Source organism: Haemaphysalis longicornis, unplaced genomic scaffold (assembly GCF_048455015.1).
Source record: "Haemaphysalis longicornis isolate Haplotype H1 unplaced genomic scaffold, Haemaphysalis longicornis Haplotype H1 scaffold_2, whole genome shotgun sequence".
Classification (NCBI taxonomy): Eukaryota; Metazoa; Arthropoda; class Arachnida; order Ixodida; family Ixodidae; genus Haemaphysalis; species Haemaphysalis longicornis.
The window spans coordinates 163,789,809-163,812,446 of NW_027526295.1; the positions used below are offsets into that span (position 1 = coordinate 163,789,809).

At 46.8% G+C, this 22,638-nt stretch overlaps 1 long non-coding RNA gene across 1 annotated transcript in view; it reads right to left on the reverse strand.

Moving 5' to 3' along the window:
- Positions 1 to 581: 581 nt before the first annotated feature.
- Positions 582 to 22,638, reverse strand: part of LOC144168402 (uncharacterized) — a 116,002-nt gene continuing 93,945 nt past the window's right edge. The window contains exons 3-4 of the long non-coding RNA XR_013322178.1: positions 660 to 690; positions 582 to 595 (exon numbers count right to left, since the gene is read on the reverse strand). This is a non-coding gene — a long non-coding RNA (uncharacterized LOC144168402). The remainder of the gene's footprint in view (positions 596 to 659; positions 691 to 22,638) is intronic.

A 22,638-nucleotide genomic window follows, 5' to 3' on the forward strand; every position in this document is an offset into this window, starting at 1 on the left:
AGCTATGCCTTCAACCTCTATTCTCAGCCTGGTTATTAAATTGCCGTAAAATGCCTGCCATGTGGGTGTACAGCAAAACCTGACCCTAGATTGAGGCAATGCTTTGACTTCTCCTTTAAAATGACTAACACAAAATGTTTTGTTACCGTGAGATGATTGAACAATCCCCTGTGCTCACAGCTTCGTTTGCTGCACACCCATTTCTAAGATTTTCCCAGTTTGTGGAAATTTATGAAGCTATAGTTTTACTAGTTCGTTCAAGCTGAATTTTCTATTAGAATCATGCATCGAAATAGAAACAAACTATAAAAAGGCTTAATCGCAAAACACGAAATTTTTAACCGCACGTGACCACCCCGCGAGCCAAAAGGAAGATGTTACCGCCATGACCCCGGCCGAACGACGGCAGCGTTCCAGCCTTACCAGTTGCAAGATATAAAGCTCACAATGAACACCAATTTTGCGTGGACCTCTAAAATAGCAGATGTTGTCCTAGACCAGTTCCATGGCCTATGGGTTCAAAACACGGAGTTCCTACACAGCCCCCAACGCAACTGGTAAAGCCAAATGCGCCGGCGCGCTCAGGCCGGCAGGTCTGGGAAAGGAAAGATAAGGCGGTGAGGATCCGTGGAAGCTTGATGATGATGATGAGGGCTTACCAGAGGCGTATACTTGGGCATTACAGAACGGCTGCGCCAACCAACGTGAAGGCATGCAAAGAAAAGTTTTGGGAGTCCCCGAGTCAAGAGACGGCGGTTCAGGTCAGAGAAAGAAGGGGAGGTACAGAGATGGGTGTGGGTAAAAAGAAAAATTAACAAGCACTTAGCGTTCATGCGAAAGCGCAATGTGGGTTGGGAGGTTCAGTTGGAGAGGAAATCGAGATATTGGTGGGGCAGAAGGGCTGAGGAGGAGATGATGTAACATTCGGTGTCAGGCATCACGCAAAATAAAAAAAAAAGCTAAGGTCTTTTTTTTTTTACTATGCTGCAAACATAAATGCCCGTCAAGAGAAGCTTGGCAATGCAAATGAAAAATAGAAAGATTTCGAAGGATTGGGGTCCAATGAACGGAGCGGCATCACAGGCAATGTACATCAGAAGCAGTGTATGCAAGAAAATATTGGGCTTTTTAAAGCTTAAGGGTCCCAATAAATGCTTAAATGCTTTCTTATAACTGATATTTGTATAACTTACTTCTGATAATGTATGACGTGAGGTATGAAGGACTCTTGAAACCGGGCAGCTTTTTTCTTTTTTTTTTACAAAAATTTAGGTTCAGTAATAAATAAGTTGCAGAGCTTCAATCAAAATTGGCCTTTACTTAATTAAGCACATTTGGGATGTGAGAAACTGGCCTGTGGAAACAAACTCGGCTCCAAGGGCCTTATGCACGCTGCAGGACCAAGGATGAATAGAAACTGCAGTCAAGCATCAAAAAGCATTCCAGAAACTAGAACATTAAGTGTGAACTTCTGCGGATATTTTTGGAGCAAATCTGGATACATCTAAAAAAATTTCCAATTGCACGTAAAATTTTTATTAAGGAATAAGCTGGAAATGTGGTGGGACGGAACTGATCAGGAAGTAAAATAGCCTGACTGCAGTTGATTTCATCCCTCGCACCCTTACGGCTGTGCATCCTTAAAAAAGATCTGGAAACAGTGCGTATGCGCCAAAGCGTTGAGATTATGCAAGAACATAAAACGCCGGCATGCACAACGTTCTCCGGCAGAGCTCCACATTCACACAATCACCAGTGCAAAAGAACAATCACTGTCTGCCAGACACACACACAAAAAAGCAGCACAGAACCAACTTGATATTTACAAAACTGAAAGAATTTCATGTTTTCAATTGCACTTCATCTGGTTACGGCTTGTTCATGCAACAAAAGTGTGAAGAAGGTGAAAAAAAACCGATGCTTCACAATACATGCTTCAGAAGAAAAGAAAGAAAAAGAAAAAAGGAGATGATGAAAGTGGAAAACAAAAGCAAGACTGCCTTAAAATAAAAAAAATATTGGAAGTTTAATGGCAACAATAAAAAAAAACACGGGAATATTTAAAAGGTGCCACACCCCTCTGATGCCACATATCCTATAATATGGAACTAAGCAAGTGCCGACGCGACAGATTCCAACGTTCTTCCCTCACGACGTCACTGCTGCACATTTGTTCCCCGATTCACGTTCAGTTTCTCAACTTTATGCAGACCAATTTATTAGTAAAGTATTCCGACACCGGCGGCTGAAATATTGCACCACGTCTTACCAACCGACAAATAAAAAGAGAGTTTGGTAGGTGTTCTGACAACCGCCTAAAAAGAAATGTACGTTCAAAGATGTTTCCACCGCTGACTCCCAGATCATATATTCTACAAGTGTCACCCGGTTATGACGCAACACTGCCACTGGGAGTTAAAACGGCATGAAAGATATCAGCAAGACAGTGTCATTAGAGTCAAAACGACATGTTGAACCACGTATCATGGCACAGTGTGACTGCCGCAACCGTGACGTTCCTGGTTTCTTTGCGGTGCTCTGTCATACCCTTAAAATCTCATAACAAGGCCGGCCACCTAGCAACCCCAAATTATCGCCGCTTGGGCATGTCACACCCCCTAGGAGTGCCTTTGATAACACTGCTGCTGAATGTAAGCATTTCTTGTGGCTCATGCATGACGACACTTGACACCTATGAAATCATTGCAGGGTGAAAAAAATTTGAGCTCACTGACGGAACTACCATTACTACATAAAGAAGCTTTTATCCTTTTGTCACATCTCATAATGTATTCTATATTCTACACAGGGAAATAAAAATACCCATCTATCTATTCTGACAGCACTGCCAGTGACATTGCCAAGGAAATTAGTGAAAGTTATTCATGAATCATCAATCGCCATTGCTCCTGGAGCTGTAGTCGATTGCCGTTATTGGAGTACTAGAAATCGCACTTGGAGTCAAACAGTGCCCACTGAATACAGCTTTATAAATCCTCTCACGAAGAGTATAATAAAACCTTAAGTATTTCTTTTTTGTAAGTGCCTAAGCTACCCTCACTCATTAAGTTAGTGGACAAAGTTGCATAAATATCATGCGCAAGCAACTGTTGCTGCTTTCAGCAAAACAAGACCGACCCTGTGGACGACGTGTTTACTAATCCATATGAAGTTCACACAGCTGCAATTACCACTTAGGGATCCATAAATGCAATGAGTAAGCAAGAAGTACTTTCACAGAAAAAGTAACAAATAACAGTAATATAGCCTCCCAAAGTGCTTTATCGTTCCAGCACATCCACCTGAAAACCAGCCTTTGATAAACGAGAACCAGCGCATCTGTACATTTGGTACCTTCGCATCAATCCACTCTGCAGCATTCGGTACAGGGCTAGAAATTTTACTTTGTATTATGAGCTTTGAAGTTTGCATAGCTGTATTCATCAAATCTGCAGTCTACTCACTGCACTTAATATTCATATCTGTCACGATCACTTTACAACCATTATTGTAAACTTCACGTCACAATATATATATATATATATATATATATATATATATATACACACACACACACACACACACACACACACACACACATATATATATATACACACACACGCAAAAGTGGTGTAAATCAGTCGCTCAATACCTCTGCTTGCTTGCTCGTGTGATGATGATGATAGTTGGGTTTTATTGGCGCAAGGCCGACTATGGGCAAAGAGCGCCAAAAAGAAGTTACTGGATTGTGATGAGACCGTAAATACTACAACATGTGACTAAAAGACAATAAAGTGGTGCAAAACAAGACAATGGAGATGGCTGGTGTATAGGGCCAGGATGATTACACGTGATATGACAAGAGCTGCAGAAAGTTCACCTCAGCTAGAAACTTAAAAACACGCTGACTAGAAAACATGGGTTCGTCGGCTAAAAAATATGATGGGTGCAAAGGAATGTGTCGTCTGTATAGTTCAGGGAAGTGTTTGTGTCATGTTGTGTCAAGTGCCTTGCATGTGATTAGTATGTGGACTACGGATAGGCCCTTTCCACACCTGCTACACGTGGGTCCCGAAGTTCCAGTGAGCAGGTGGGAGTGCGTCGCATGTGTGTGGCCTATCCGCAGCCTAGCCAGGGCAACTTCAGTGTATCTGTTGTGTGAGTCAGTTATGTAGCGTCCCAGTTGTGGTTTTATTACGTGTAGTTTGTTGTCAGTTTGTTGACTCCAGTGTAGTTGCCATGTGTTACGAAGCTGTTGTCTGATGTGTGTCTTTAGGTCGGTGTAAGGTACTGTTGTTATGTCAACTGTGGTCATGAGAGCAGCCGCACTAGCCATTTGATCAGCGGTCTCATTGCCAGGGATCCCACAGTGACCTGGTACCCAGCATATGGTTATTTCTAAATCTGAAGCATATGCAGTCATTATGAACTTTAAAAGAACATTGATTACATAGTTTTTTGACGATCTTCCTGATGACAGTGCCTGCACAACGCTTAGAGAATCTGTGTAGACGATGGACTTTTGAATCTTATGTTCGAGGATGTGATTTGACACGAGTAAAATGCCATACGCTTCTGCCGTGTAAATACTGCTGTGAAAATTCATTGTTTTGATAACTCTAAAATTTGGTCCGTGCGCTGCACAAGAGACAGTGGAATTAGTTTTGGACGCATCGCTATAGAATTCTGCGCACCTGTACTTGTCCTGAAGGAACAGGAAGTGCTGCAGAATTGCATTCCTGGGTACCCTATTTTTTTCAACACGAATGAATGACAGATCGCATGTTACAGGACGAAGATGCCATGGTGCGATGAAATTATGAATGGGTGTCTTGTGCGTGTCTGAAAGGGGGACATGGAGTGCAGAAGCCTCCTCCCTAACTCTGAGAGAGAACGGTAAGGAAATACATGGCCTGTTTAAAAAGAGTTGTAAATTTGATGTATCGTCCATGATGGGATTAAAAGGATGGTTGGTCAGAGACACGATCTTGGATGCATACAACAGGTCAACATACTCCCGCTGATGGCCTAGGCACCATTTGTCGCACTCGACATAAAGACTTTCAACAGGGCTAGTGCGGAATGCGCCACATGAGAGGCGAAGGCCAAGATGCAGCACTGGATCGAGCATTTTCAGTGCTGTTTTTGTAGCCGACCCATATACGACACTGCCGTAGTCGAGCCGAGACCCCACCAACGCTGTGTACAGGTGCAGCAGGAGTTGTTTGTCGGCCCCATAAGATTGATGTGAGAGGACCTTAAGAGTATTCATTGTTTTTAAGCATTTGCATTTGAGCTGTCTGATATGTGGGATGAATGTAAGTTTTTCGTCGAATAAAATACCTAAAAACTTGTGTTCCTTGTTCACAGGAATTGGCACATTCGCAAGAGTGATGTCTGGGTCCGGGTAGACGCCACGCCTCCTGGAGAACAGAACACAAGAGCTCTTCGCGGGATTAAGATTAAAGCCATTCTTGTCAGCCCAGCCGGCAAGTTTCTTGACGCCGAGCTGGACTTGACGTTCGCAGATGGACAGGTTACACGATTTAAAGGATATCTGCACGTCATCTACATACATAGAATAAGAGATTGTAGGTGGCAGTGCCTTTCCAAGAGAGTTCATTTTTACTATAAAGAGGGTGCAGCTCAACACTCCACCTTGCGGCACGCCATTTTCTTGCACGTGAACATTTGACAGTGCACAACCAACTCTGACGCGAAAAGTTCTCTCCGACATATAACTACAAAGGATGTTCAACATGTTGCCCGCAACACCGATTTACTTTAGGTCACTGAGGATACCGTACCGCCAAGCGGTGTCATAGGCTTTCTCTATGTCGAAAAACACCGTAAGACAAAATTGTTTATGCACAAAGGCATCCTTTATATATGTTTCAAGAGCTACGAGTTGATCGTTCGTTGATCGCCCCGCCCTGAAGCCTGCCTGGCAGCTCTCGAGAAGACCGTTGTACTCAAGGAAGTACACGAGCCTGCGATTTATCATCTTCTCGAGAAGCTTGCACAGGCAGCTGGTCAGGGCAATGGGTCGATAGCTAGCAGGAGAGGAAGGGTCCTTCCCTTCTTTTAGGAAAGCCACTACTATGGCCTCCCTCCAAGAGCGAGGAATGTGCCCCGAAAGCCAAATCTTGTTATATAGGTGCAGGAGTGTTAGAAGAGTTTCTGAGTGTAGGTGCTGTATCATTGTATATGTGATGTTGTCTGGGCCTGGAGCTGAGGGTTTACAAGTGCTCAGAGCGGTCCTCAGCTCATGAAGTGAAAACTCCGAGTTATAAGAGGAGGTTGACTTATCATTATCACGTAAAGACTTCTTTTCGGCCAATTGTTTGTGTTTCATGAAAGTGCTAGTGTAGTGTGCTGAACTGGACACGTGTTGGAAGTGTTGTGCGAGTGTGTTAGCCTGGTCTTCCAGTTTGTCCCCTGTTGTACTGACCAGGGGCAGGCTGTGTGTCTGTTGTCCTTTTAGTTTGCGTATTCGTGTCCAGACTTTGCGAGAGTCAGTGTAAGAGTTTATGGATGTTACGAATGAGCGCCAACTCTCTCGTTTTGCCTCACGGCGCACACGTTTTCCCATCGCCTTAGCCCTCTTGAACAATAAAAGGTTTCCCGACGTGGGGTACCTGCGCAGGATACCCCACGCCTTGTTCTGGGCCTCTCGCGCCCGCCTACAGTCCTCATTCCACCACGGCCTCCGCTGGTTGCGCGGGGCACCAGAGGCGTGGGGAATGGACTTTTCGGCGGCGTCGAGGATGTGCGTCGTGAGGAGTTGGGTAGCTTCTTCGACGTGTAGGTGTCCTATGGATGTGTGGTGTAGTTTGGACGTCTCTGTAAATGTATTCCAGTTAGCTCGTGCTTCATTGAACCTATTATGGGAAGATGGACTGCATGGGCCTTTACCTATGTATGTGAGTGAGGTGGGGAAGTGGTCACTGCCATATGGGTCAGTGCCCCCACCCCACTCGAGAAGAGGAAAGAGAACTGCGGAGCCAATCGCCAAGTCAAGACATGAGTATGTGTTGTGTCCTATGTTATGGTATGTAGGCTGTTTATTGTTGAAAAGGCATGCTCCAGAGGATGCAAGAAACCTCTCTATCAGGCGACCCCGGGCATCCGTACGAGAAGAGCCCCAAAGATAGTTATGAGCATTAAGGTCGCCTGTAAGGATGTACGGTTCGGGCAGCTGGTCAACCAGCGCCTCGAAGTCAGAGCTTAAAAGTGAAACATCAGGAGGAATGTATATGGAGCATACCGTTATCAACCTATTAAATATTATTGTTCGAATTGCAACAGCCTCAAGGATAGTGTTCAAGGTGACAGGGTGGCATGCTAAGGATTTGCGGGCGATTATGGCCACACCGCCAGAAGAGTGTGTGCAGCCAACCCTGTCCTTTCTGTATACCAGGTAACTATTCAAGAAATGTGTGTTCTTGGAATTCAGGTGTGTTTCTTGAACACACATTACACTTGGCTGATTGGCATGCAGAATCTCATACACGTCGTCAAGATTATTCAGAAGGCCTCTGCAGTTCCATTGAACAATATTTTCTCTTCCCATTATTATGTGTTCAGAGCTACTGGAGTGTGATTATTTATGTAGGGTCTTTCGGGGCTTGCACTCTTGGAAGGGGTTTTCTGGCCTTCTCTACTGACCTGGACGTCGCAGCCCGTTCCTTCCGCTGCGATGGAAGCCGGAAGGGCTCGACGTCCATGTCGTCATCTGAAGGCAAGGGGGTGGCCAGCGGACTGGGCCCCCTTGACATTGTACCCTTTCGGGTGTTCTTTGCCTGCGCTGCCAGTGCCGAAGGCGTGGGGAGCACCACAGATGGCACCGGCAGTGAGGCGGAGGAGGGGGTCGCTGCGACTGCCTCCGTCTCCATCTCCGTGCCCTTGCATGTGCTTTGGGCCGGTGGAGAGGAAGCAGTGGATGCAGCGGCATCCCCAACAGACGTTGTTGCCACCACAGCCGCTGCTGGGTGAGCTAGCGGTGCAGAGGCTGGTTGGGCTGCCTGGGGCAACCCTGGGGGGGGCGGGGGCGGGACCAAGTCCGACTCGCGGTACTGGGTCCCCGCCGAAACTAGACGCCGCTCCGCCCCCCGGCGAGCTGCGTCGGCGTACCTCCCCAGGGGGAAAGAGGCGAACCTCTTTCGCGCCTCCGGGAAGGTGATGTTTTCCGTGACTTTGACGTTGATGATTTTCTTTTCAGTTTTGAATGTCTCGCAGGCTCGCGAATACGCGCCGTGAGGTCCTTTGCAATTCACACAAAGCAATTGGTTAGAGGGACAATTATCAGAGTGATGACCTTGTTGCGCGCACTTGGCGCAGGTTAGTTGGCCCCGACACGAGTTGGTACCATGCCCGAACCGCTGGCACTTGTAACAGCGCCGCGGATTCGGGATGTACGCTCGGACAGAGCACCGGATGAATCCTGCATTGATATGGTCTGGAAGAGTTGCACGGTCGAAAGTGAGAATTATGTGCCTGGTAGGTATTTCCTTGTTATCTCGTCTTATGGATATCCGCCTGACTGCGGTCACACCCTGATTTCTCAGGCCTTCTAGAAGATCGGCTTCCGTCTCGTTTGCCAGATCTGACTCTGAGATCACGCCCTGCGAGCTGTTGAGGCTGCGGTGGGGCGTGACCTTGATGCCAAGATCGGCAATACGGGTCTGGCTCAGGAGGCTTGTGGACTGTTGCTGGGTGGTGACTTCTACCAGCAACTCTCCAGTTCTTTGCTTTTTGGCTTTGTAGTGTTTACCGATTATTCCTTCTATGAATTTTGTAGTCAGAAAAACGAACATTGAGGCAACTGGCTTGTCTTTTTCAAGGGATTCGATAATCAAGAATCGGGGATAGTTATCAGGTTTCGGGTGAGTGAGAGTTGGAAGGGGTGGGTACGTAGCATCGGTGCGGCCCCTTTTCAGGGACCGATCGGGTTTGCGGGGGGGTTTTGATTTATCCATGTGGCATTGGAAAAAAGTAGGGGACGGGGGTACTTTCGTCTCAAACCTTACCCTAATAGCTTGAGAGGTCCCGGAGCTCCCTGCCTGGTGAACAGACAGAGAGCCCATCCGCCGGAGCTTGACCTGGGCTCCGACGGCCACCGTTCGTGGTTTCTAACCCTCCACCTATAAACACATCGCCACGGTTGGATCCAGCTTATGTTTGGGGGCTCGGGGTCCGCGGTATCGCCAGTACCGTCACCATGAATACTCAAGGTGCCCCGTGCGGGGTGCTTGCTCGTGTGGAGATCAGAGGCAACAGTGAACAGTGCATGAAGACGTAGACATAAAAATATTCACCAAGTGTCCCAGTGTAATGATTTAGGCATGAGAAAGACTGAAAATCATTTATTCCAAGCGCAATGCAAAGTGACTGGCACATTTATATGTATAAAGAGCAGACATCAGTGCCATGTTCCCATCAAAATTATTATCAGGACTACAACTGCTTTTGTGTGCTGCCACATTATGTAATACTCAGCAAGAAGAAGAAAAAAGCGAAAGGCGCTTGAATAAACTTTAAGTACACTCAGCAACAACACAAACAGACTGAAGTATGGGGGCAGACATGCGGCAGAAAGACCAATACTAACATTTATATTTACATAACAAAATACGCCAGGAGGCCCGTTATCTGCCACACGGTTGTTCTGCTTCACTATTTCTTCAGACTCACCTCCCTCTACGCAACCTGATCACAAGCAAAGATAAAAAAAAAACGGTGTCATTACAGCTATGTAGGTAATCTTCCCCCTCATAACACGGATGCCTTACAGCCAAAGCACGCTTTACAGGCACCATTTGTGATGCTTGGCGCGGCAGGTGCTGTGGTCTTTTAGAAACCAGTATTACGGCTTAGGTATCCTTAGAGTTTAAACCCGAACAGTTAGTCGTTAACTCAAGGCATCATAAAGAACGGTTTAATATAAGAGTGAAATATTGTGAGAAAAATTTCTCGAGGCACTCATGTCTGCTTACGTGCTTTGAAGGCGAATGCCTGGCGGCACTTATTAACTACTTCCCTATAGCATTTGCGTCTCTTTCTCCGCTTTCGTCCTTTCGCTTTCTGGCGCGAATTACTTCGACCGGCTTCTTTTCCGCAACACCGCGCTTGCGTCGAATTCTTTGCTTTCGTTTCATCGTCTTTTGGCACGAAATACTTCAACGGGCAAACTTGTGACACATGCCACGGCTTCTCCTCAATCATAGTTCTGCGACGCTCAGATGCACCTGCATTACTCACGTGCCGGCAAGTTCGACGGGCACACGGCATGCACTGCTTTAACTTTTGTTTCGTTACTGGCAACGTGCGGCGATAGCTCAATCGGGTTCTCTAGCCCAATGGAGTTCTCATGTGTAGTCCTGGGTTCAAATCCCATCGGGTCACGCGAGCTTTTTTTTTTATTTACTTTATACAGCTGCGGTCATTTTTTTGACCGGGGAACAACGATTGTTTTTCGCAGAATGAAGCACTTATGCCTTTCGCCTTTGAAAAGTTAAATTAACCTAGACCGCACGATGGAGGTCACTGGTATTAAACGATTTTAACTATAAAAAACTTGTTTTATACCGTTTTATATTCTCATATTGCTTTATACATTTATACTCCTATTATAGATACTGTAAAAGTCTGAATTCTTAGCGATAAGATTATGAGTGCACCGTCAAAAGCCTCCACTTCTCTGCGCAATTATCGAAAACACAGTTGCCCTCTTAATATTACCAACGAACTCGGCCTTTGTACCTTAACCACACGCACGCCCACACCTTACCATTGTAATGGCGACAGCGACGGACAACGCGCGTATGCACAAAATAGATTTGTCCTCTTTAATAAAAAGAATGAGACGCGATCTTCCTGCATAGCACCTGATCACAGGATTCTTGCTCAGCAGCATAACAAGGCGTTCTTAAAGCATGAAGATCGTGGAGCTCACGCAATAACTCTCGCAAAAAAAAAAAAAGGATCACCGAGCCATCTCAAACAACGATTTCGCGAGCTTGTAGTTTTTGACAAGCGTCGATTCGCACAAACAAAAAACTCCATCCTCAGTTATTCTCAAAAATCTACTTATAGCTATTGTCTCCGAAATGTTTTCGAAATTCCACGCCGGCAGTCGGAGACAGCCCTGCAAAAGAATGCGGGAACAGAAGCACCACCCCCCGACGAAGCTCGACCATCGAAACCAAAACAAAACGACGACAGAATCGGAAGGTAGGAGGCGAGTCATAAAACCCCGATTAACTTTATTTCGCAAGGAAGGGGAAAGACGCGCGCCTGAAGTCTGAGCGACGTCTTGTAACACGCGCCAATCAGAGAATACAAAAACTTTCTTTTTTTTTTTTCGCTGGCCCAACGTATACATGCTCGCATTCGAACAGCGCGTTCCCCGGAAACGTGCTCTAAACAAGCGCACGAACGACGGCAGCATCGGGCTCTCCCCCGAGCCCCCCGCAGGATCGCAGGGCAAGGGTGAGCCAAACGAGAGTGAGCCGGGGAAAGTGTACGTGCCGAGGCGCTCCGAGCGGTGAGCGATTCCGCGCTTAAACGAGCTCGGCGGAACCAATAGTCAATAAACAGGCCGGCCCAACTTGTTCCCCGTTCGGAACGCACTCACGCAACGGCCGTCTCTCTTCGACGTTCTCGCTCGGGACAAGGGAACGCTTCAACCGGGGAAATGTAGGAACGAGACGAACGCGGATACCGACAAAAAAGGGGGGAAATAAAACGAGGTCAGCGTTATACCACGTGACAAGTCGGGGAGCTTTGGAGAGAAATGAGCGCAAGGGCCAGAAACCGTGCCCGATCGAGTGCGGTAGCAAGCAATAATTGGGGGGAAAAAACAAAGAAAACGACGAAGAAGCGAGAGATGACAAAATTTACTCGCACATAGCCGCCTGTTCATCAGCTCGTAGTTTACGACCAAAAGACGTGCTCTTCAATGCAACGAGTCTAACGCCGCGTCAATGACCCTTTCAATATTCATCGCCAATTGGGCGAGGCGTGAACTACGCCCGCTAACGAGGTAAAAATTAACTTCGCGGGCCAGGAATTAAGGGAGTGGCACATCGTCGCGTGCCCCGGCAGCATTACGTATTCGTGCTTCGAATGACATCCACCGCTTTGACTGCAATCCGCCAGGCGCAATTTGTAGCATGCCAAACACGTCGTAACACTCGGCTGTTAAGTCGCAGTTGGGAGCAGAGGCAAAACGGACAGACTGGCATTCCGGGAACAGGTTCGCAACTGTAGTTGCCCCTCGCATCGTGTAATGTTGAACACGAAAAAACTGGTTTTCAAATGGCAGTGCGATGGCTACGTCGAAGTTCAAGGTTGTAAAATCGTATAACAGACTAGACACTCTGCATCCTGCGGAATCAGAAGCGATGTAAATCACGTTCTCTGTGCCTTTCTGCGAACAAAAGAAGTTTCAACAAACCGGACGTAGTATGGGCTTCTATGCGTACCGATGGCGCAGGACAGAACAAACCGGCAAGCCGAACGAGGTGAGTTAATCATTCTACCTGCTTCAATTTGAGTGTTTTGCCTTCCGGAAGCGGTGTTGCCGCAACCGCGGCCGCAGCACGGCCCGCGTCGACGTGACGCGCGCACTACGTATTAGCAGAGTCCTTCAATGTAAAGCATTGAAGGACTCTGGTATTAGCTTGCCGCTCTGAACTCGGAATGCGCAATGATACTCGGGATAATACGGCCCCGCGAAGTTTAAACACCCTACGGAATTTGGCCTGCACTACGTGGTTGCTGCACTGAAGCCCCATGCTGCGAAACTAGCTCCACCTTTCTCCTCAGTCCCAAGTGCCGTGCACTGGAAGCAAAAGGTAACGCACAAGGCAAGAATCGCGTTTTCCGGCAAAAGCAAGATAATTCTATCAGGAAACGAATGAAGCCCGAGTCTACTCGACACCTAAGCAGCAAGTCAATACTCTAATAAGAAAAAAAAAACATCTTGCTCTTCATCAAAACGACGCATTGGAAGAAAACAGGGCCTCGTTTGGTTTGGACTGCTATGTGGGGAAAACGATTCTGCTGTCCGCGAAATAAGAAGAAAAAAGGCGACCACAGTATCATTGCTTCTTCGATTCTGGAGGCATATTTCCAATTATCTCGACGTTCCAATTTCCGCCACGCGAACCGCCGCCTGAAATGCGCATACAGACTGACTTAATGCATAAATCTCGCCCTCTCCTATTTTTTTTTACCCTGTTTTGAAACAGAATATGAAGCATGCTTCGCCGTAAACAGGGCGAAAATGGGTCCTAACAGTCGGCACGGCGCATCGTCGCTGTCAACACGACTATTCATGAATCCTGTCCTCGCCAACGTAAGAAGCCGAGCGAGAACTGCTACTGCAGTCCTCATCAGCAACAGCGGCGAAAAAAGTAAACAGCAGAGCAAAACGGCGCCTCCCTATCTCGCCCAAGGAAGAGGAATAGGAACGTGATGCGTTCAAGTAATGTGCCATACGTACGCCGATCCCCTGTTATCACAGTGGGTGTTGTTTCTGATTCTTTTGGGAGCCCGGCTAAGACTGAACTTTTCCGCGACTTTTATATAAATGAGCCCTTAAACCTCAAAACAAGATAGTTGCGTATATTTCGCTGGCACAGACACAGTAGCCCGTAGGTTATACCGCCGGCAGTCATTACTTTCCTCAACAGCGCTGTTGTATTGCTTTCCCTGATGTTTTACCCGCGTCCAACTCCACCCATGATCTAAAACAGCCTATCCTGTGTCACTTTAGCTAACGCAGAGCCGTTCAGTATAAACAGGGCTTCAAATAAACAACTCCGGATGCAATAGAACCGACGATACCCGTACGCACAGTCACCAAGTTGTAAAATCAAAAGCGGGGTGACCGTGAATAAAATGACAAAAAAGGGAAAAATAGTTACTTTTAGCAATAACGAATATTATTAAGCCGGAATCGAACTAGTGACGTTCGGTACTTCAATAAGGACGTTCGGTACACGCAGACACTGCGTTACGCTAGAACAGCGCGCAGTGATCGATGCTCACAGGCGCAAACGCAAATTAAATCGAAGCAGGCTCATTCAGCTAATCAAGAGACAGTGCAGACAAAATAAACCTGCTTGCGCAAACACCGGCTGCCGGCAGCAATGCACTTACAAATTTTCACAACTTCGCAGACAAGCTTCTACTCATACCACAAAGCCTTACAGGCAAAGCACGCTTTAGGGGTATAAGACACGCAAATTATCTTAGACGTTTACACCGATGCACTTCATAGTAAAACCAGGCAGAACATAAACATCGACTAGCACAAAAAATCAAATCAGCTCAAGAGAAAGTTCCCACGTCATCGGTTGCCTCGCTGCAAACTACCTCCAAAAGCAGTACAGCATGACGGACACAAAAGCCGAGGTTTGCCTCAAGCGGCCGCCGTGACCCGCAAATGCTTACGAGGAATGAACACCGAAATGGTGCGAAACGTTGACGCGCTACGCCGGGGCGAAGAGGGGGGGAGGAAGGGGGATGTCCCACCACCCATCTCTCAGCATGCACGCCGGGGGTATAGCGAACGCCCTTCCATATTTAGACAGTCGCCCTCCAGAAGAAGTGATGTCGCTATAGTATCTTCTGCTCACAAAGCCCATGTGAGCAGTATCTTCTGCTCACACAGCCCATGTAGAAAGACAAGTGCCGATGAACAAACGCGTGCAGAGCAAATAGAGACGCCACCGAGAAAAAAATAAAGCTAAACCCGGTTCCACCCAGTGTGAAGCCTGCAGAAACAGCGTAGCTGCGGGTTGTCTTTACGAAAATCCCACTTAGCTTCGACATCTTCCTTCTGCGTAACGTTATAGTAGTTTTAACGACTAACTGTTCTAATTTGTTTCGGGATAATTTCGATAACACGAGAGTTATACCCGTTTTCTATAATCACAGTCCCTCCGTAGATCGTCACGGATCACTGTGAAGCACACAATGCGGAAAACCCAATGCGGAAAACCCAGAAAACGATGCCCTCAAGGTCGGCTTCTCCTCAAAGCACAAGCGCATTGCTGGGAAGAAATTTTCCTTGTGGCAATATAAACCTCCATATCAAAATACGAGGGCCCTAGTACTTGTTTTTATTTTCCAACGAATTTTCTGTATACTGGGAAGCGGTTTTCGCGCGGCGGAGAAACCTGCTCCACGAAGGGCGCGAAACGATACCAGCACAGACTGTCGTCAGGGTCAGCCCTAAACTGCTCCGCTGTAAAAACAGCGGAGCAGTTTTTACTGCATTGAACACGCAGTTTTTACTGCATTGAGCAGTTTTAACGCCTGCATTGAACACGCAGTTTTTACTGCATTGAACACGCAGTTTTTACTGCATTGAGCAGTTTTAACGCCTGCATTGAACACGCATCCAACGCAATTAAAACTGAATCGACTCCTCTCTCCCCACGAGACCCTTTTCCCGCTCAAAGCGCCCGACACGCGCAGTCAAACGATTTGAGGGATGAGGAGACGCCACTTGTGCTCGCGCAGACGTCCGCTCTTCCCCTCCTCCACCACCCCCTTTCCACTCAATACGTTGGTCATAAAACAGAGCAAGGCGCTTGGATCTATGCGCTTGCGCGGAACTATATTCCTAAATACAGCCCCTGTCATTTAGATGGAGAGCAGAAAAAAGCCCGAAGTGCACACGAACGGGAACTTAATTTTTACGTCGAAGTTCAAGATATCAGCATGTATGTACATATGAATAAAAAGCAAGCTCATCAATCATTTACGTATGATCAATGCCTTACAGATCACCGGAAGGCTAGCAAAGGTGCTTCGCTTGCACACAAGATACAGGGAGACGAAAGACCAGATTAATACCACCCCCACTTTTTTTACTAACTAAAAGCTTTTGTACGACTGGCACGCACCCACGATAATTACGCGCCAGACGTAAGGCGACGCCCTCATACTGACGCCTGAAGCCTGCGTGATACGCGCAGTAAATTTCTCCGCCTGTTTGTCCAGATGATGGAATGCAGGTGTATGAGCGACCCTCAAGAGGACACCATGGAGAGTTTTGAGAAATAGCGTTTGTGACTTTTTTTATGAGTCGAGCAAGTATCTTTTGCGCCACTTAAATGTGTGACTGCCTTCCAGACTTCAAATGCAGAAGAACATTGTTACCAAGCGCCCCCGCCTTCCAAAAAGCGGAGCGCTCATCATGACATATTGGGTTGAAATTTTTCCCTTTTTTTGTGTTCAGGATTTGTTCCCTGACAAAAAAAAAAGACGATACCGCCCCAAGTTCAAAAGTTTAAAGAAAGTCCTGAATTACGGGGCTAACCCTTCGCAGTGGGGATCGCAGTAACCTGCACGTTCACAACCGCATTTTTCGCCCCCCCCCCCCTCCCTCCCTCCCTCCCTCCCTCCCTCCCTCCCTCCCTCCCTCCCCCCCTCTCTCTCTCTCTCTCTCTCTCTCTCTCTCTCTCTCTCTCTCACTCACTCACTCACTCACTCACTCACTCACTCACTCACTCACTCACTCACCCACCCACCCACTCACTCACTCACTCACTCACTCACTCACCCACTAACTGTACTGAAAACGGAGGTTGAGGACAATCTTTCCTTATCAACATTGGCGAACACCGTGTGCAGTTTACGAAATACCAAGGCTGCAGAAAAGTCGCGGAAGGAACCCGTTTTAGCATAAATGTCCCATTTTGTGCTCCAGTTCCCGCCTTCTGCTCGAGTGGCGACAATGGCGGGCCAGTTTAAAACTAGACGAGACAAAACAATGGTGCTCAAAAGTTCTCGTTCCTTTGAGACAAACTAAATTCTTGGCTTTGTACACTAGAAATTTGCAGAATATTTCCTCCCTTGAAGGGTGCTGCGCTGTTCCGCACTTATGCCATAGCTAACGCGGGGACGCGAATGCGAAAGGTTCGCTTTTCCGTTGCTCTTCTTCTCACACTCGCTGCCACTACCATCTTTGTACGGGTATAGTCCCTAGAGAATGAACATATCTGCCGTCCGGGCAGGTTTTCCATTACAACGGCCTGTTGGGGTAGGAATGAAAACCGTCGGGCGAACACCACACCGGTCGACTGCGGCGCCCTCTCCCTGCATTCACTACATTTCCCACTAAGTCATTTATAAAATAAATTGATTTTTTTATGTAATTTTACCCAAATGTTGTTTTCTTACCTTATGCCCAAGTAGGTTTTTTTTTTTACACACTAAAATATATAAAAAGCAGCGTCGTCCACTCGCAACGCCGGCTTGTCTCCCTGCGCTTGCCTGCGTTTTTTTTCTTCTTTTTTTCACAAAATAACACTGATAACTTCGCTTGGTAGTGCAGGGCTGCTCCAGTAATAGGAATTCTATCGGCAAAAAAAAAGTTCTGGGCCGTCCAAAATGACAAATCGAAGAGACAACGCGCTCTAGTAGCAGTGAGCAGACGAGCAGGCGATGGCTACACTGCACTGCTTACGCTCACGTACGCTGTACGTGGTAAAATAACGATAGCAACTGTTGACAAGCAGGGCATATATCCAGATATGAGATAATCAATGAGACCCTGCAACACTTTTTTCAACTTTTTTTCGAAATCTTAAATGCTCGCAGAACGCAGCCAACCAGCAGTGCTTAGATTAGGGGGCCGCAAAGTACCTCGGCCAGAAATAACAGCTTCCTCAAAAGATTTTCCTCTCCCGGTCTTGGCCTTCTTCGACCGCTGGAATTACGTCATTACAGTGGCGGTGGTGTGGCGGCTATTGGCCAGCTTTCTTTCGGTTGCAGCTATTAACGCATGCGATAGCCACTTCAAAAAGAAATTCACAAAAGCAAAGCAGGGACGGAAGGCGCATTTGATTCGACGAGCAAATCACGCAGTGCCGCTCCTTGCTGGAGATAACTGAAGCTTTGGCTGTGCTTTCGGACGCGAACGAAAGGGTGAAAGCGTTTATCTGAACTGTTGCAGGGTCCCTTTAACAAACGTGTAAAAACTTCTACTCAACGCACTCTCGAGATAAAGGAAACTGGTACAGCGGTGTCGTGCAAAGGTCCGCCACTGCATTTACTGTTATCATACCACAGCTCCTTAGTACCCTAAGTTTAAAATCACCCCTCAAAGACAAAAATCACGTACGACACCTTTCCAACGCAGGGTCGGCCGTGTAGCCACAGTATCGGTTATATTACGCGATTATATAGCGCGCCGCCATAGACTACTCAAAATCGCTCCCATTCTAACATTCGTTGCAGCTAAACGGTGCATTTCCCACATAACATTTCTGCAGTAAGTATTGTTAAATCCCATACGGTTAGTTGACCAAACGCAATCGCAACTTACAAACGATCCAACTAGAAGACCACTTAAAGGGAAATTCAGCAATTTAACGCTCAAATACAATCATATTAATCGAAATACGTGGTTTCTTTGTTCTTGATTTTCTTTTCAACAAGAAAGGATAGAAATGTACGTTTATCGTAAATATGTATTCCCAAAAACAGACTGACATTTTTGAATGTGTCTTTATGAACTTTAGGTTCTCATGGAGCCATTAAACCAAACCATAATGTTTGTTACCATATAGCACACCTTCAGCGGCGCATACGCCTTAAAACATTCCCTCCCAGAAAGAGAAATCTGTTGAAATTCTGCGTCCGTAAAGCGCAGCACTCACAAGCGAAAGACAGAATTACGAGAGTCGAACACGCGTTTACATCGGCCTTGAGAACTCCTACAAAGCCCACCAGCTTCAATACCATCATATGGATAAGGTTATATGTGGTTTCCGTAGCCGCAAGAGAAACATCCATATTGTATTGTGTCGCAGTGTTAATACATTTACAGCAGACGACTACACGCTCCTTCTGACGTCTCTTACAACGACCCCTAAAGAGGTATGGCAAAGAGGGAAAAAAAAAAAAAACCCTTCCCAGCCATGGCTGCACGCCGAGTTTAGCGTACATGGAAATAAGTCTTGGCTTCTTTCCACGGAAAAGTCCATCCGACAGGCATCTGACTGCCTTTCATGTCAGTTTGTCTTTTCGGGCCGCAATTTCTGGCCTAAAAAATAAACAACGGGTTCGTATTTAAAAGAACCGTGGCGAACGGCAATCGCAACGCTAAACTAACAAAAAGAAGTGAGCGCTTTTTTCCGTCTTCTCCGGCAGGCCCATTTCGCGACAGTTCGACAGTTCGGCGAGCGTCCAAAAGAAAAAAACGCGGTGCGGCGAATCCCTCTCACGTCAAAACGTCTTTTATCTTGTTATTCTAAATTGCACGCGAGAAAGGACTTCGATGCGCTGGAGAACGAGCATGTTGCCAATATCAAGAACAACAAAACATAATGGTTATTCTCAATTGAACAGGGATTGGCAGATGATTTTAGTTAATCGCGTGAGGGTGACGGTTTAGGTAAATCTTTGCGATATAGTTTTTTTTTTCATTCTGAGTACTTTCCAAATTCATTGATACCCAAATTGTGCTACTTATCGTATCAGTTAATTTTTTTCTTCGTTTTTTTTTAATGATCTACATTTGCACTATTATAGCGATTAAATGTCTCAACTTTACCAGTTACGCGTTTTCATGCCGACACAAGCACGTTGGGGTACTCGGGAAGGAAAAGGAATGCTTACGCACTGAAACGAAGCTTTTTAAACAAACTTAAAAAAAACACACAATGCGTATACAACCAGGATGTTGAAACGAAACCGTACCCGACCCAAAAACTGGGACCGAATTGGTATTTTTGCGGCTCGCACCCGCCGCGGTGGCTCAGTGGCTAAGGCGTTGCGCTGCTGAGCACGAGGTCGCGGGTTCGATTCCCGGCCGCGGCGGCCGCTTTTCTGATGGGGGCGAAAAGCAAAAATGCCCGTGTGTACGAGATTTCGGCGCACGTTAAAGATCCCCAGGTGGTCAAAATTAATCCGGAGCCCTCCACTACGGCGCGCCTCATCGCCTGCGTTGCGTCGGCGCGTTAAACCCTACAATCATCATCATTTTTGCGGCTCGCATAATTCTGCACGACTAATTTCTGCTCGTCGCCGTCTTCAACAATCGAATGAGAACAAAGATGGAACGTCGATTGTGCCCTATAGACATCTCTTCCTTCGATCTTTCAGGTAACCAGATGATCATCGTGAAAGTACCCAGTACGGCGGTGCCCGGTGTAACTTCAGATTTTTCGGTACGCGTAAAGCCGGTAGCATTGCGTTTTTTTTTTTTTAACGAAGCCAAGTATTGGTAACCCATACAGACCAGAAAACTGTTGGCGCATTAGGGCTCAGTTCCAAAGTATTTTAAAGACCCCCCAAGACTTATTACCTGACCTTGTAGGCACTACGTGCTCCGTCAAAATACGCGCCGAAGGTGAGAGCCTTAGTGCAGCGGTTGAGAGTTTAAAAAAGCTTATTTTTACGCGCATTCCCGGCCAAGGCGGTGGTTTTTCTGATGTAGGTGAAAGATGAAAACGCCGTGCGTCGAAATTTCGGTGCACGTTAAAGATAACCACGCGTTCAATATTAATCCGGAGCCCTCCCCTACGGTGCGCCTCATAGCCCAGGTGTGCGACGCGCAAAACTCCAAAGTTTGATCTTTTCTGAATGTTTATTAACACATCGACTAAACAAGACAACGACTGTGCAGCAGATCAAGGGAGTTGCGTGTTGCGCGAAAGAACATGCGACGCCCTTCGTGTGTTAAAAAGGCCGCTAGAGAACTCTCCTACTTAACACTGGGCCCCATTAAGCTGCCCTTTTACAATAGTGGCTTTCCTTTAGTAAGCCCCTCTTGCAGTGAAGCTTTCTTTAAAGGAAGTTTTAAACACACACACACACACACACACACACACACACACACACACACACACACACACACACACACACACACACACACACACACACACACACACACACACACGCACACGCACACGCACACGCACACGCACACACACACGCACACACACACACACACACACAAAGTAGTAAAAAAATTTCAAGCAATGATGTCTTAAGCTTCGGTCATATAGTTACTACACTTAAGCGCAGTTCTTTGACGCTGAAGGCTTCCCGCGCAAGACAGAATAGTGGAAAAGTGGTTTCCTAAAACAGGTTTTTACTCAAGTTTTGACAAGCTTCCTCGGAATCCCAACACATTTCGGTCAGTCAAGGGGCAGTACACGTCCCGGCCTATCGAGAGATCAACCTCTACGTACTTAGCGGAGCGCAAGATGAGGCCCGAAAGGGCAGGCCCTATGTGCAAGAGGGAACTCGCCCCAGCTAAGGAGAAGGGCTAATTGGAAAGCCACTGCTTGTTTTCCAGAAAAGTTGCGAGCGCCGCGTACACCACCTCATACCCGCCTTTAATTAAACGTCTCTCGACTTCGCAATAGCTCATTGCCCTGGGCGGCCCACGCAAAAATGACAAAAACAAAATACACGCCACCTGCACGCGCTTCCAGCAGTTCAAGAAAAATTCCGAAATGTTGAGGCGCGCAAGCGAGACCGAACTTCCCACGCTCACCCTATTGCTTTGGGGAGTGTAGAAGTTTGCTCTTTGAAGGAAGATGACAAAAGTGAGGCAAAATTCGACGCCATCTACCCTTTCTTGTGTGTTGGAGACGGAACGGACTCGTCAAAGCACGAGGTAGTGCCTCGGCCAATGAGAGAGCTACAAAAGTGGCTTTTCGAAATCCTACGCGTAGCTAGGCATGTACAGAGACACCAAGCTTTGCTTTCGAACCCCTCATTTTGTCGGTTGGTATCACTAACTCTTGCGAGCCCGGCACTAACTGCTGCTCTAAGATTAAGACGGTAGCTCTTGTGCAGGCGTTTTATACCCCTGTCACACGCGCCAACCTAATGTCATTTTAGACGAATGAGATTCGTTTCAAATGACATTCGTCTGCTGTCACACGGGCTCAGTCTAATGACATTCGCTGCGAATGACATTCGGTACCAAATGAGTCCAGAGAACTCATTCGACTGTGAATTCGGACCAACTGCGTACTCTCAACAGCAGAAGACCAGAAAAAAAATCTTAAAAAAAAAAGAAACTGATTGTTTGCCACTTTTTATTAGATCTTGCCTGTTTTCAAAGTTTTCGCTTGCTTTATTGAGCACTTCGAATGAATTACTTCCGCTTTCAGTGTGACCGCATGGGTTCCCGGCTTTGCGGGCCTTTGCCAACTTTCAACCATTTCAACATGGCTGCCGCCGGCATGGGGACGGAAAATGCGCGCGCCCGCAATGCCGCGGGACACCCAAACGAACGCACGCAATGGTCCGAGAGCGAGACGTTCGCTCGGCGACAGCCTTTTTCACGTCGCTCATCGCGGCGTCGTCCCCGCGCGCCGCTATGTTTGTGGACAAATTGCGGTATGGATCATGGCGGATCTCCTTGTTATTTGTCTTGGCTTCGTATGACTTATTGCAACAAATTACGGCCTAAAAAGAGTGCGCATAACGCATGCTAAAGCATTTTAGATACTTTTTCTCAAAGTATAAACGCTTATCTAGATTACATCATCATTCTATGCAATTTCGAGTGCGCCAAGTATACTACCGATTGCCATTGACATCACACGTGAATGACATTTGGTTTGTTCGTGTAGCACCTATGCAGAAAACGAATGT